Source organism: Phodopus roborovskii, unplaced genomic scaffold (assembly GCF_943737965.1).
Source record: "Phodopus roborovskii unplaced genomic scaffold, PHOROB, whole genome shotgun sequence".
Classification (NCBI taxonomy): Eukaryota; Metazoa; Chordata; class Mammalia; order Rodentia; family Cricetidae; genus Phodopus; species Phodopus roborovskii.
In genome coordinates, this window is record NW_026125081.1 from 55,421 (window position 1) to 69,710 (window position 14,290).

At 35.6% G+C, this 14,290-nt stretch overlaps 1 pseudogene; it reads left to right on the forward strand.

Annotated features, from left to right (window-relative positions):
- Positions 1–566: 566 nt before the first annotated feature.
- Positions 567–2,999, forward strand: LOC127225837 (malate dehydrogenase, mitochondrial-like; annotated as a pseudogene).
- Positions 3,000–14,290: the final 11,291 nt, after the last annotated feature.

Sequence of the window (14,290 nt, forward strand, 5' to 3'; positions counted from 1 at the left end):
AGGAGGGAATGTAGTCCCTAAGGAGATCACCAGTGGCTAGGCCTCCCCCCAACCCACAAAACCACTCTAAAGTCCTTAAGTGCCATTACCAACCCCTCAAGATGCAGTAAGTCAAGATCCACCCTACAGTGGTAAAACAAACAAACAAACAAACAAACAAACAAAAAACATTCACGATCAGGTCACAAAGTTCCACCAATCCCTGGCCACCCTGGAGAGCTCTGGTCACAAAAAAAGTTATATCAACCCTTCCTCCTGCTTAATTCTTTGCTGCTTCACTCCAGAGAAGGGACAGACACCCTCTTGTGTCTTTCCTAGTGAACCACTCATGTGAGCTTCCTTCTGTGGTATGACTTTGTGGCATTCCTTGGCTCAGGACTGCCAGGATACTTTTCCCCTCAGAGTTGTAGCACTTACAAGTGGGGCTAATAACATAAAAATACATTATATGAAATTCTGAAAGAATTAAGAAAAATGTTTCTTTTTAAAGTTCAATAAAATATCATTAAAATAAAACCTAATTTTAAAAATTGGCAAATAATTACATGATTTTTTTGGTCTAGAAAATGGTAAAAAGAAGACTGGAAGAGGAGTTACAAAAGGAAAATATAAAGAAAACCTCACCATTATGCTATAACTCTTGTCAGGTAAAGAAAACAAAATAATAGTTAACAAAGCTTTAGTTGATTTACCAAAAAGATGATCAATATTTTATTTTGCTTGTGATAAAATTTTTGATATTGTTATTTCCACTAAACACCTGTCTTTTTTAACTTTTACTATCTGTTTAGCCAATGTTTAACAAAGTTCATTGGAAATTATATACTTTTAGTGCAACTTCTATTTTCCCTATTTCATTTGAATTACATTCTCTCCTTTTCATTTCAGTTACTTTGCTGGTGTGGAAGTTATGATTTTTGGAAGTCCAGAATAGTCTTTGCATGGTACATCAGTTTAAAACAATCACATGATGCATAATGATAGTTTAAGGTATATTTATTAAGTTGGAAAGTCTCTGTGGAAGATTCATCAAAATTTGTAATTTCTTTGCACTTGCTAATTTCAGTATACCAAAGTGCAAATGGATTTGCAGATTAAGATTGTTTATTTCTTGGTAGGGAAAGGTGCAGGTGTCCAGATACTTTGTTTTCTCTTGTTTCATTGCAAGCTAATAGCTATCATTTGTTTTACTCAATCTCATCTGTCAAATTTGCAGAGATTACTTTTACCATTTTTGTAGCTCTGACTAAGACATTGTTTGTTCACGAAAACCTCTATTTACTTAAGAATTCCTTAAGCTGTCCTTTTTAGCTCTAGAGACAGATTTTAAGTACTTTAATCATATGCTTAACATTTATCACTAGCTCCTAAACTTACTTTTCAGTCAAGGTTTTGTTCTTGTTGTCCTCTTCGACATTTATTGAGGTACTCTTATTTATTTGTCAAATAATTGTTTGGTTGGATAGGTATACTAGGGTTTGATGCCATTGCTTTTATTTATGTTCAATTTATGTTCAAATAAATATTTATTTATTCAATTATATGAAATAATCCCAAGTTAGTATGTGTCTATTATTTTATCTGAATTTTTTTGTAAATATTTCTGGCTGACTGTCAAAGAGAATTATCCAGTAATCACACACACACACACACACACACACACACACACAAACAAACAAACACACAGAGGAGCAGAAGCATGATTGCTGGAACAGTTGACAGTTCAAGTCTTGATCTTTAAACAAGAGGCAGAAAGATCAAACTGAGAATGGTAAGATTCTTTTGAATGCCCAAACCTACCAAATGTGATACATATCCTGGACTCCAAAGAGTCCTTATACTTCCCCAACAGTTCCACCAACTTGAGAAAAAGGATCAAATATTCAAATAAATGAGCCAATGGAGGCAATTGTATTATGGACATGCAGCATATGAGTGCATATTCAGGCTTAGGCTGACACAGTTCTTCAGCTGAACCCAGAGCTCACATCTAATGGTAATATGAATACCCAACTTGGTCAGCAAAATCCTTTATGAACCAGATTAGGCTGGAATTATAAATGGGAAGCCCTGGCATAGAATGGAAGACATTGGAGTTACTTGTCGGTTGTTACCTCCTGTACTTCTAGGTCCTGGTCAGGCAAACCCCAACAATGCTGTGTGCTTTTACTTTGCTCTACTTGCCACTGCTGCTCTCCACCACAGTTTCAGCACTTTGGCCCAAACAATGCTAAACTAACCATGCTAAGAGCTTCTGGGTTACTGGACAACCTCATTGGCTCCTTCTGAAGAACAGCTCGGTAGAGAGCCGCCTGATGCTCTATAAATCTCTCATTTGCCTGGTGTTGCTGCATGTCTTAGTTATAGCCAGACGAGAGCAATTGTGAAAGGCTACCTTGCAGCTGCCAGACTGCCAAAAAATTTGATGTGCTGCTGATCCTGGATGGAGTCCCCAAGAGGCCAGGAATGACTTTAGATAGTCTGTTTCATACCAACTTGCTACCATTCTGCCCACCTTGAAGACAGTCTATGACCAGCATTGCCCTGATGCTATGCTCTACATCATTGCCAAATAAGTTAATGCCACCATGTATCATCACAACAAAAGGCTTTGAGAAGCATGGTGTGTACAATCCTAGTGAGATCTTTGGTGTGACAAATCTTGACATAATTAGAGCAAACACACCCGTGGCAGAGCTGAAGGGTTTGGATAAAGCTTGAGTCAATATGCCTGTCACTGATGGCCAAGGCAGGAAGGAGATGATCTTCCTCTTGATCTCTGAGTGTATCCTCAAAGATTATATTCTCCAAGACAAGCTTGTCATGTTCACTGGGAAGATCAAGAAGGAAGGTAAGGAACTCATGAAAACCAAGGCTACTTTCTGCTACTGTCCGTGGCATATGGTGGAGCAGCTTTTCCACTTACCTTCACTCTTGTAAATAATATGAACAAAAAGGAAGGAGTCATCAAGTGTTCTTTGTTCAGTTCAAAAAGGTAGAGTGCTATATTTCTTCTTTTCCCCCTTTTTAAAATTTAAATTTGAAACAAGCTTGTTTTACTTATCAATCCCAGTTCCCTCACCCTCCCCCTCCTTCCCTGCCTCCCAACCTCCTATCCCATCCCATTTCTTCCTCCCCAGGGAAGGTGGGGCCTTCCAGGGGAGTCATCAAAGTCTTAATATCATTTGGAGCAAGCAGGGCCTAGGAGCTCTGTTGTGTGTCTAGGCTAAGAGAGCAAATGGCTCCCAAAGTCCATTTGCATACCAAGGCCAAATACTGATCCACTACCCAAGGCCCCATAGACTGCCCAGTCCTCTTAACTATCACCCACATTCAGGGGGTCTAGGTAAGTCTTATGCTGGTTTCCGAGCTATCAGACTGGGATCCATGAGCTCCCCATGTTCAGAGACAGCTGATCTTACTTGGGGTCATCATTGTAGATCTCTGGCTGTTTCCCTAGTGCCAGATTTCTCTTTAAACCTATAAGGATTCCCTCTATTGTGGATATCTGTTTTTGTTCTCCTCTATTCTGCCCCCAACTTAAGCTCCTGTTCCCTTGTGTCCCCCTCTTCCCTCCTCTTCCTCCCTTCCCTTTCTCCTAACTACCTCTCCCCTCCCACCATGCCCCCAGCTCAGGAGATCTTATCCCTTTCCCCTTCTATAGGGAACCATGTATGACTCTCTTAGGGTCCTGCTTGTTTCATAGCTTCTCTGACAGTGTGGATTTTAGGCTGGTAATCTTATGCTCTAAGTCTAAAATCCATATATGAGTGAGTACATGCCATGTTTGTCTTCTTGTGATTTCATTACTTAGAATGGTTTCTTCCAGTTCCATACATTTGCATGCAACAGTCAGTATTTTTTTTATTTTGTTTTTGTTTTTGTTTTGTTTTTTTTGTTTTGTTATGTTTGTTTGTTTTTGTTTGTTCCACTGAGTAGTAAATGTGTAAACGTACTCACATTTTCTTTAGCCATTCTTCAGTTCAGGGACATCTAAGTTGCTTCCAGGCTCTGGCTATTACAAATAATGCTGCTATGAACATAATTGAAAAGATGTCCTTATTGTATGAAAACAGAGTGCACTTATTTCTTCTATACATCCTTGCTGTCAAGGACATGGGGCCCAGAGAAGAACCTAGGTATGGGTAAAATCACCCCTTTTGAGGTGAAAATGATTGCTGAGGCTATCCCCAAGATGAAAACTTTCATCAACATATGCTAGGACTTAGTCAAGAAAATAATATGAGCAACTTGAACCTCCAACAGCAGTATCACCCCTACTTATTCACACCATATCAGCTAAGCAACTTGAGAGATCTTTGTCTTTAATTTGTTTTGATGGTGGATATTAAATTAATATCAGCATCCCTTCCAAATTGTTGCTGGTTTGTTGATAATGACAATAGAGAAGACCTAGACTTTCAAAACAAACAAAAAAGCAAAAATGCAAATAGGCAGCCATGCATATCTAGAATTTGTTTCTGTATTATAGTCCCCACTCTTACATAGCCAAGCCCTTATACTTGCTGAGGCATCACTACACTTCTATTTTCCTTCTAAAAATTAACTTATTCTTTGACAATTTCCATATATGTGTATAAAATACATTCTGTTCATCCTCACCATCTTTCTCTATGTTATCATTTTCCCACTCCTAACCATGCCCACCTTCCACTGAGCTCTCTTCCCACTTTCATGTCCAGGATTACCTATTCAGGCATCAGTATGAACCTATCCACTGATCATGAATAAATTGTAATCATTGAAAATTTCTTCTTTTAACAACCCCTCAACTACCACTAACTCTGATGGGGAGGGTCCAATGGGATGCCCTCAATTTATAACTGAATATTTAGTGAGTCTGACTCACACAGATGTTATGCAAATAATTCCTAGGACTGTAAATACATGTTATAAGGATAATGGAATGTCCATAAGACAGTGTTTTAAATCCTTGTTTCCCACCATTCTATTCTTACATTCTCTAGGGTCCCTGTTCTGTGCTGTTGTCTGAGTCTTGGCAGGGGTGATACTGGTGTACCACTTAAGCCTGTGCATTTTAAAATCACTTGCTCTCATTATGTTTATCAATAATGAGTCTCTGCATTAGTGTCATTCCCTTCAAAGTGAAGCTTCTCTGATGAAGACTGAGGACAACACAAATCTATGGCTATAAATATACGTATTTTCAAAGTAGTTTGAACACATTCCCTATTTTTGAAAGCAAAATCAGCAGTTTCAACTCTATGACATACCTAACCATTGTCTTTGATAATGGAGCAAACCTCAGATCCAATCAGTAAGCAGCTGGTTTTCCTCATAATATGGTACCAAGAGTGCTTTAGTAAGCATATCTACCTTGAGAGGTAGGTTTTATAACATTCAAGGTCCAACTGGGATGGATCATTAATGTACAGGGATGGACAATCTAGCTGTCCATTTACTGCAAATATTACAAATTGTGTATTTTCTTTCTGAATGTTGTATTTTCCCATTTGTGTCCTTACTGGGAGGGATTTTCATTTTCATTTCTTACTTATAATGAAGTTACTTCAGACAAAAAATAGCTACTATTTTCAAAACTACTTAAACACACAAAAAAATTACATTAACAGTGTGTTCTCAAACTATTAAGAAGAACTCCTCCAAAGTACTTTTTGAAGAAGAAATTAATATTCTTGCTATGGACATACTGTGAAATGAAAAGCAACTTCTTTGTTAATAATAATAAAAAAGTCAAAAATTCAAGGTGAAGGTATATTACCTTTATTAATCTAGCTTCCAAATTATAGACTTGTGGTTTTATTACACTTTTAAGGAATATTGTTTCACATGTTTTAATAATTTCAAACTAATGATTATTTTATTATGTAATGAAGTAGTTTATGTAATGAAGTAATGATTATGTAATAAAGTAGTTTAGTCATGTGATTACTTGATATCATCATCAAAAGTTCTGAGTGACTTCTCACAAGATTGCTTTAAATATATAGTACAGAAAAACTTACAAATATATTATTACATTTTAATATACTTTAATTAGGGTATAATTTTATCACTTCCCTTATTATCTTTTCTTTATCTAGTCCCTCTCAGCTATCAAATATCTAGCTCTTCCCATCTATCTCTCAAGTTTATGTCCATTTTTTTGATTATTACAAACAACTCGATGAGTCTGTTTTTGTTATTTGTGTATATATGGTTTCAAGAAATACTAGTTTTTTTTTTTCAACAATCAACAAGGGAAATCCTGGGAGAGGTTAATTATTCTTCTCCCACTCTTTGTCTATGGCATGAACCCTATGAAGATTTTCTCCTCCTTATTGACATTTACATAGATATAAGAATTGTTCCAGTCTTGTGTATGCAACCTGTTCAGGGTAGACTGTTCCTCAATGACTTTCTGGTATTAGTATCCTATGTGGTATAGTTATAACATTTGCAGTTCACAATCAGTGTCTTTATTATGTGGACAGGTATAGTTTTCTGTGTTGATGTCATTACCTGTAAAGAAAGGCTTCTTTGATGAGGGTGTTTGCTGACTTACCCATCAACATAGGATAAGATTTACAAAAGAATTAGGCATTATGTTGGTGTCGAAAAATGGCAGTAAAGGAGAGAGATCATGCCTAGTCCTGGTCCCGGAAACCTAGTCAGTTTCCTGGGACTAGTAATAAAACATAGACAACTTATTATTTTCAATTACCCCTAAAATTTGTTGATGGTAATAGCAGAGTTTAGCTTTACTTTTCTACAGTATTTAAAATCATAAAACACATTCCATTCGCAAGAAGTATTCAAGACATGCTAATGGAGGGCAGAGAGACTACGAAAATATACTGAATTTGATTCCTCTTAATAGAAAAGCAGACATCCTGAAGACAGCCAGTTAAGATGCCTCATCTGTCAGTAAAAAACAAAATGATACCTAAACACAGGGGGTTTTATTATCTCCTCAACATGCTAGCAGCTGGAGCAGACAGATGTTTACTTTTTCATTCTTTCTTTTTTTTTTTTATTAATGTGCTGAAAGGAGCCACCAAAAGGCTATAACTCAATTCAAAGCTTTGCTTTCTTTCATTTGCTTAACTGCATGTGGAGGTAAGGCATGAAACCTTAAATTTAAAACTGAAAATCAAAATGCCAGATGGTTTTATAATTGGATATTTCTTTTCCCACTGAGCAAAACAGATGTCTAAAAGACATGGACTAAAAATATGTGCTTATGGAATTCAATACCTGGCATGGCAAAGAGGCAATATGAAAGAAAACAATGCAGAGAAAAAGTCCTCATAGCTTTGAGAATCCTGAAGACTTGGACAAAAGTAGTTCCATGAGAGATTATATTTGTAGTAGTCATTACATGTTGGCTCATATACTGAGAACATTCTATTTCATTTTTGTTCAATAAAACATATTAATTTTTGTCCTAAAGTACATTGCATACACATATAATTAAATAGGCGCGTGTGCGTACATGAGCACATGTGAATAAGCATGTGTATGCAGGTGTGTGTGTGTGTGATTCCTTTCCATTTATAGGTTTTCATTTGAAGCCAATACATTTAGGGTTTTGTTTGGGGCTATTTTAATGAAAATATACAGATGCTGAAAAAATAGACTAAATAAAAATAATAGGTCAAAAACATGATAATTCTTAATGTTTTAAAAGTTTTATAAGACAAAATTCACTTGTAAAATGAAATTTGTATCAAAATACAACTAAATTTCATTATACTTTATAATATATACACAAGGCAAATATACAAATTAATACCTATATATTCACACTATAAATATATTTTCTATGTCTGTGAGAATACTTATCTTAATAATCATATTTTTATAATACTATAACCTGCTGAATTTTACAATAACTTCTGACACTTTTATAAATTCTTAGAAGAAAAGATTTTGAATGTTCAACCAAAAGAAATGAATAATTACATTATTAGCTTATTCCTGGCTTTCATTTGATGACTACATTTTGTAGGTATTATACATATTATATATATATATATATATATACATATGATATATGTATATATATATATATTATATGTATTACCCTGTACCATAAAAAAATCAGAAATTGTTTTTAAATTATAGTAAAAAATATTTTAAAAGTGCATGTTTTTCTAAAATGTGTTGAACTGAGAATGATTCTATGAATTAACCAAAAATACACAACATTGTTCTCCCATGTCAAAACTAAAAGTTTATGTCTATCATATTTCAAGAACATATGATTATGCCACTTTTCTTAAAAAATATTACAGCTATGTCATCTTAACTCAATACAATTCATCGAGAATGTAGTTAAAGTTTATGGCTAAACAAAAAGTAGTTGCTATGAAAAATATAGTCAACAAATATAATTAGAAAATGTAAAAGATTAATATACCAGTATCATTCATTTTTCTATTTTAAAACAATCTTTTCTCATTTTATATACCAATTCCAGCTCCCACCCCCTCCCCTTCTCTTCGTCTCTTCTCCTTCATCCCACTTCACCCTCCATGCATTCCTCATTTTCTTAAATGATTTATAATTCTGACTCGAGAAAAATCTCAGTGGTTTATAGTTCCTGCCACTGTTTCCGAGAACCCAAAGTTAATTTCCAACACCTATGTTAGCAGCTCAATAGAGCCTTTAACTCCAACTCCAGGGAATCTGTGGGTCTCTTCTGCATACAGTAACATACATTCAAACTCACACAACACACATTTAAACATCAATAATAGTAAATCTTTATATATACATGTATATATATATATATTTAATAACATGATCAAAATATCTTGTAATATTTTCATGTCTGGCTTACTAAATTAAATTTTAGATACATTATTTATTTAGAGTGAAAGGCTAACAGGATATAATAAGGTAGAGTGAAGGGGGCTTACTTAAGTGTTATGGATATTTTTTAAAAGCTTTATTCACCTAAATGGATTTTTGTCTCTCTTGGAAAGTATATTTTGTTGTTAAGCACAAGTAGTGATTTTAGTGAAATATTAATATTTTCCACAGATAATGCATTCTAATTAATGACAATAAATTCATCTGATTTATGGTAAGGAATAAAGCTTGAAGGTATAAAACACCACAACAATAATTTGCATTTTTTTCAAACTTTAGTGACAATATTTTTTTTGAACTGAACCATACAAAATAACATTTTTAATACCTTAAATCCTATAAGCAGCTTAAATTAGTTGAACTTTCTGCACTAGATAATTTCTTTTTTTCTTAGCAACTTAATGACAAGGGGTAATGTTTGAAGACATTAAAATGCAGGTTAGCAGGGTGGGTTATTATGAGAAGGTGTTTGGCTTGCAAGCCTGAAAGTATTTATTATCCATAGTGGAGGGAAGGGCTGATAACAGAAAGTAGTTCTCTGACTCTTACTCATGTGCCTAGGCATGCGATCTCTCTCTCTTTCTTTCTCTCTCTCTCTCTCACACACACACACAGAGAGAGAGAGAGAGAGAGAGAGAGAGAGAGTTAGAGAGACAGAGAGATAGAGACACAGAGACAAACAGAGCCAAAAGAAACAGAGAGACAGAGACTGAGAGACTGAGACGCAGGGAAGGCAGGGAGCAAATATGAGGGGGAGAAAGGGAAAAACAGAGGGATGAAGGAAGGGAGAAAAGGAAAGAGATATAGATAATAGTAAATAAGATTTAAATGTAAAACAAGAATTTGAAAATTAAAATCTTTTCATGTCTTAAGGTTACTATTGCTGTGATGAAACACTGAGCAAAAGCCGCTTGGGAAAGAAAGGGTTTGTTTTGCCTATACTTCCACTTCAGTTTCTCCTCAAAGAATAGGCAGAAACTCAAGGAGGGCAGAAACTTGAAGACAAGCTGTGTCTGAAGTCACAGAAGGGGGCTGCTTGCTGCTTTGTTCTACATGGTGTGCTCAGTTTCCTTTCTCACACATCTCAGAACCATCTGCCCTGTGGTGGTAGCACCCAGAATGGGCAGGACCCTTCCAAAGTGATCATTAAATAAGAAAATATTCTACATGCAGCCCAATAATACGGGGACATTTTTCTCTATCAAGCATCCCTCTTAGATGACTCCTAGTTGTTGTATGAAGTTGACATATAACTATCTGGCACACATCTATAACTTAACATATTGTCACACATGCTTTCTCTGAGAAATGTGAAGTCTATCACTTTATATTACTCCTAAATCAGTATCTTACTTTAAAGCCAGATTTAATTCATTGCTTACTGTGAGTCCATTTCCAAAAGAGTGTTTTACCAAAGGATTATTGCCTTTCCATTTTCTTCTGAATTGCTTAGGTCTTACAAATTAATGCTTTAGCTGACCCTGAAGGAAATAGGCTAGGCTACAATATATTTTGTTAATATTTAAATTAATAGATACAGAAATGAACAATTATTCACCTGCTGATATGGTTGCTATAAGTGTGAATGGAAAGGACATTCTGGAGCTGATATATTGAATCTCCATTCAATCGAAAAAGGTTACATTCTCTAATCTAACTCTAAACATTTTTAATGTGTATGTGAAGTGATACAATTTATATTAAACTTCAGAATTCTCTTTACATGCAAGAATTATTTCTCCATATGTGTGTGTGTGTGTGTGTGTGTGTGTGTGTGTGTGTGTAACAAAGTCGAAGATTGGAACACTAAGAACACCATTCATTGTAGATCAATAAATGAGATTTAATCGTTTATCTTTCACAATAACTCCAATGCACCAAAATAATAGAATCAGTTACATGGGTTAGTTACGACATTATAATCTTCATTCATGCTTTAGAAGCAGACAATTTCATTCAAGTTAAGGAGAAACTTAATCTTCCATGGCTGTGGGGAATAGCTCATTCTACAGAATAAACATGAAGAACGCAGATAATAAAATTTTTGTCTTTATTTGTTTGTTTCTATTTAGCCTTCCATTAAAGCTGTTACACTAAGAATTGGAAACTTCAGAAGCCACAGATAATTTGAGGTTCTACCGACAAATGGTTGAACACACTAGCATGTTTTCAGAATTGGTGAATCTGCATACTGAAATTACAATAAAGTTTAACAAAACTAAAAGTTCACTTTTAGCTGTGAACAAAAACAAAGCTTCCCAACACAAAATGACTTTATGTTCAGTATGCTTTCTGTGTTTTTTAATTCCTTCCAATTTCAGTAGATGTGCCAGTGATATGGCAAGGTGGTTAAAGACTGGTGATAACCATCAGTGAAGTGAAAGGAAAGAACCAATGGCTGGAAGTTGTAGCCTGATACACACACACACACACACACACACACACACACACACAGAAAGAGAGACAGAGAGACAGAGAGAGAGAGAGAGAGAGAGGAAACATGAAGTAAAATAAATTAAATGTAATTAAGAATTTCAATACCCAGTTGCCATATGAACATATACTGTAAATGACTATTTTGGTCAGAATAACTAACCACTAAATAGCATTATCTCTGCTAGCATCATTAAAAATAGGATGGTTTATCTCCAAAATTAAGGTTGGAGGTACTTCAAGAGCAGCTCATGTAACCTCCACTTAACTTCCTCTATGCAACAATTGAGTGCTTTCTTTTCAAGTCCCTTTATACTTGGTTAAGTCATCATCTGTGTTTTACTAGCAAATCTGGTTTTGTCTATAGCAGACAGGCACACTGAATGACTGACAGCAATATAAGCTTTCTCTCTGGGAGACCAAAGATTTCTAGCTCTAAAGGCAGTGATATAGCAAATGTATTAGATATATCTATCTTGTCAGGAAAAAAATATACTCCTAGGAAGTTTTGACTTTTGCAAAAAGGAGAATTCTCAGTGGCCTGAAAGAATGTCAGTTTTCTGTATGCTATTTATACTTACTTTCTGTATGAATACACAAAAAGAAAATCAGATTAGAAGCTTCAATATAGGATAGATGGGTATGCCCTATAAGTCCTCAAAGGAGAATCGTGAAAGAACATCCCAAGAAACATTTGTTCATCTGATAATATTTCCTTACATGTCCTGGTCCCATTAGTCTGCTTCAGAGAGGTATTTACAAACTCTTCCTGGAGTCTAGGGTTCCTGTGGAAGACAGAAAACTTTGCCATTGGTTTTCTTTTTTTCATTTTTTTATTTAAAATTTGAAATAAGCTTGTTTTACATGTCAACCCCGGTCCCTCTTCCTCTCATCATCCCATTCCCAACAAATCTCCTATTCCATTCCCTTTCTGCTCCTTAAGATGAGTGAAACTTTCCATGGGGAATGTTAAAAATCAGTCATATCATTTGAGCAGGGCCTACACCCTCATCCATATGTCTAGGATAAGAAAGTATACCTTTTTTGTGGAATGGGCTCCCAATGTTCATGAGTATACTAGGGATAAATACTGATCCACTGCCTGTAGATTACTCAGGTCTCCCGAACTGATAACCACATTGTTCCGTACTATGGTAGTTTTCAAGCTATCTGCCTGGAATCCATGAGTTCCAACTTGTTCAGGTCTGCTATTTCTGTGGGTTTCCACAGCCAGGTCTTGCTTGATGCCTTTTCTCATCATTCCTTTCTCACTGCAATTGGATTCTTTGAATTCGGTTCAGGGTTTAGCTGTGGGTGTCTGTTTCTGCTTCCATCAGCTACTAGATGAAGGCTCTAGGATAGCATATAAGATAGTCAGCAATATTATTATTGTGAAAGGCATTAAAGATAGTTTTATTCATCCTTGTAGATCTCAGGGCATTTCCACAGTGCCAAATTTCTCCTTAAACTTATAATGGCTTACTCTTTTTATGATATATCTTTTCTTGGTATCCTTTATTCTTTCTCTTTCTCAATCTTCCTGCTCTCTCATGTCCTACTCTTCCCTCTACTTCTCCCCTTCTCTTTCTCCTAAATTCCTATCCCCTCCCACCATGCTCCCAAATTGCTCAGGAAATCTTGTCCCTTTCCCCCCACTCTGAGGGACCATGTATTGCTCTTAGGATCCTCCTTGTTTCCTTGCTTCTGTAGTGGTGTAGATTGAGGGCTGATAATGCTTTGCTCTATGTCTAAATTCCATATTTGTGTGTACATATTTGTGTGATTGTCTTTTTTGTGACATCCATTTGCCTGAGAATTCCAATATTACATTGTTTGTTGTTGCTGTTGTTGTTTGTTTGTTTTTTGTGTTGCTATTTTTTCTTTTCTCCTGAGTAGTACTCCATTGTGTAAATGTACCACATTTTCTTTATCCATTCTTCAGTTGAGGGTCATTTAGGTTGCTTCCAGGTTCTAGCTATTAAAAATAATGCTGTCGTGAACATAGTTGAATAGATTTGGGGTATAAGCATACAAGTGGAATTGTTGCATCTTGAGGTAGACTGATTCCCATTTTCCTGAGCAGGCACCATGCTCATTTGCAAAAAGGCTGTAAGAGTTTGGACTCCCACCAGCAGTGGAGGAGTGTTCCCCTTTCTCCACATCCTCTCCAGCATGAACTGTCCTTAGTGTTTTTTAATTTAGCTGTTCTGACAGAAGTAAGCTGGTATCTCAGAGTTGTTTTGATTTGCATTTCCCTACTGGCTAAGGATGCTGAGTACTTTCTTAAGGGTCTTTGAGCCATTTTAGATTCCTCTATTAAGAATTCCCTATTTAGTTCTCTACCCCAATTTTTCATAGGAATTTTTGGTGTTTTGGTGACTAGTTTCTTGAGTTTTTTGTATATTTTAGAAATCAGCCCTATGTCAGATGTCACGTACAATATTGAAGAGATATGGACAGCATGAACAGCCTTCTCTTGTTCCAGATTTTAGAGGTATAGCATTGAGTTTTTTTCTACTTACTTTGATTATGGCTGTTGGTTTGCTATATATTGCTTTTATTATGTTTAGTTTTGTTCTTGTTACCCCTGATCTCTAAGACCTTCATGGTGAAGGGGTGTTAGATTTTTCTAAAGGCTTTTTCAGCGTCTAGTGAGATGGTCATGCACTTTTTCTTTTTCATTTTGTTTATATGGTGGAATACATTGATGGCTTTTTGAATGTTGAACCATCGCTGCAGTCCCAGGATGAAGCCTACTTGGTCATGATGGATGATATTTCTGATATGCTTTTGAATTTAATTTGCCAGTGTTTTATTGAATGTTTTTGTATCAATGTTCATGAGGGGTATTGGTCTATAGTTTTCTTTCTTTTGTGGCTTGTGTACCAAGGTAATTGTAGCCTCATTAAAAAAGTTTTGCAATAACCCTTCTGCTTTTATTGTGTGAAATACTTTGATGAATATTGTTATTAGCTGTTCTTTGAATTTCTGTTAGAAT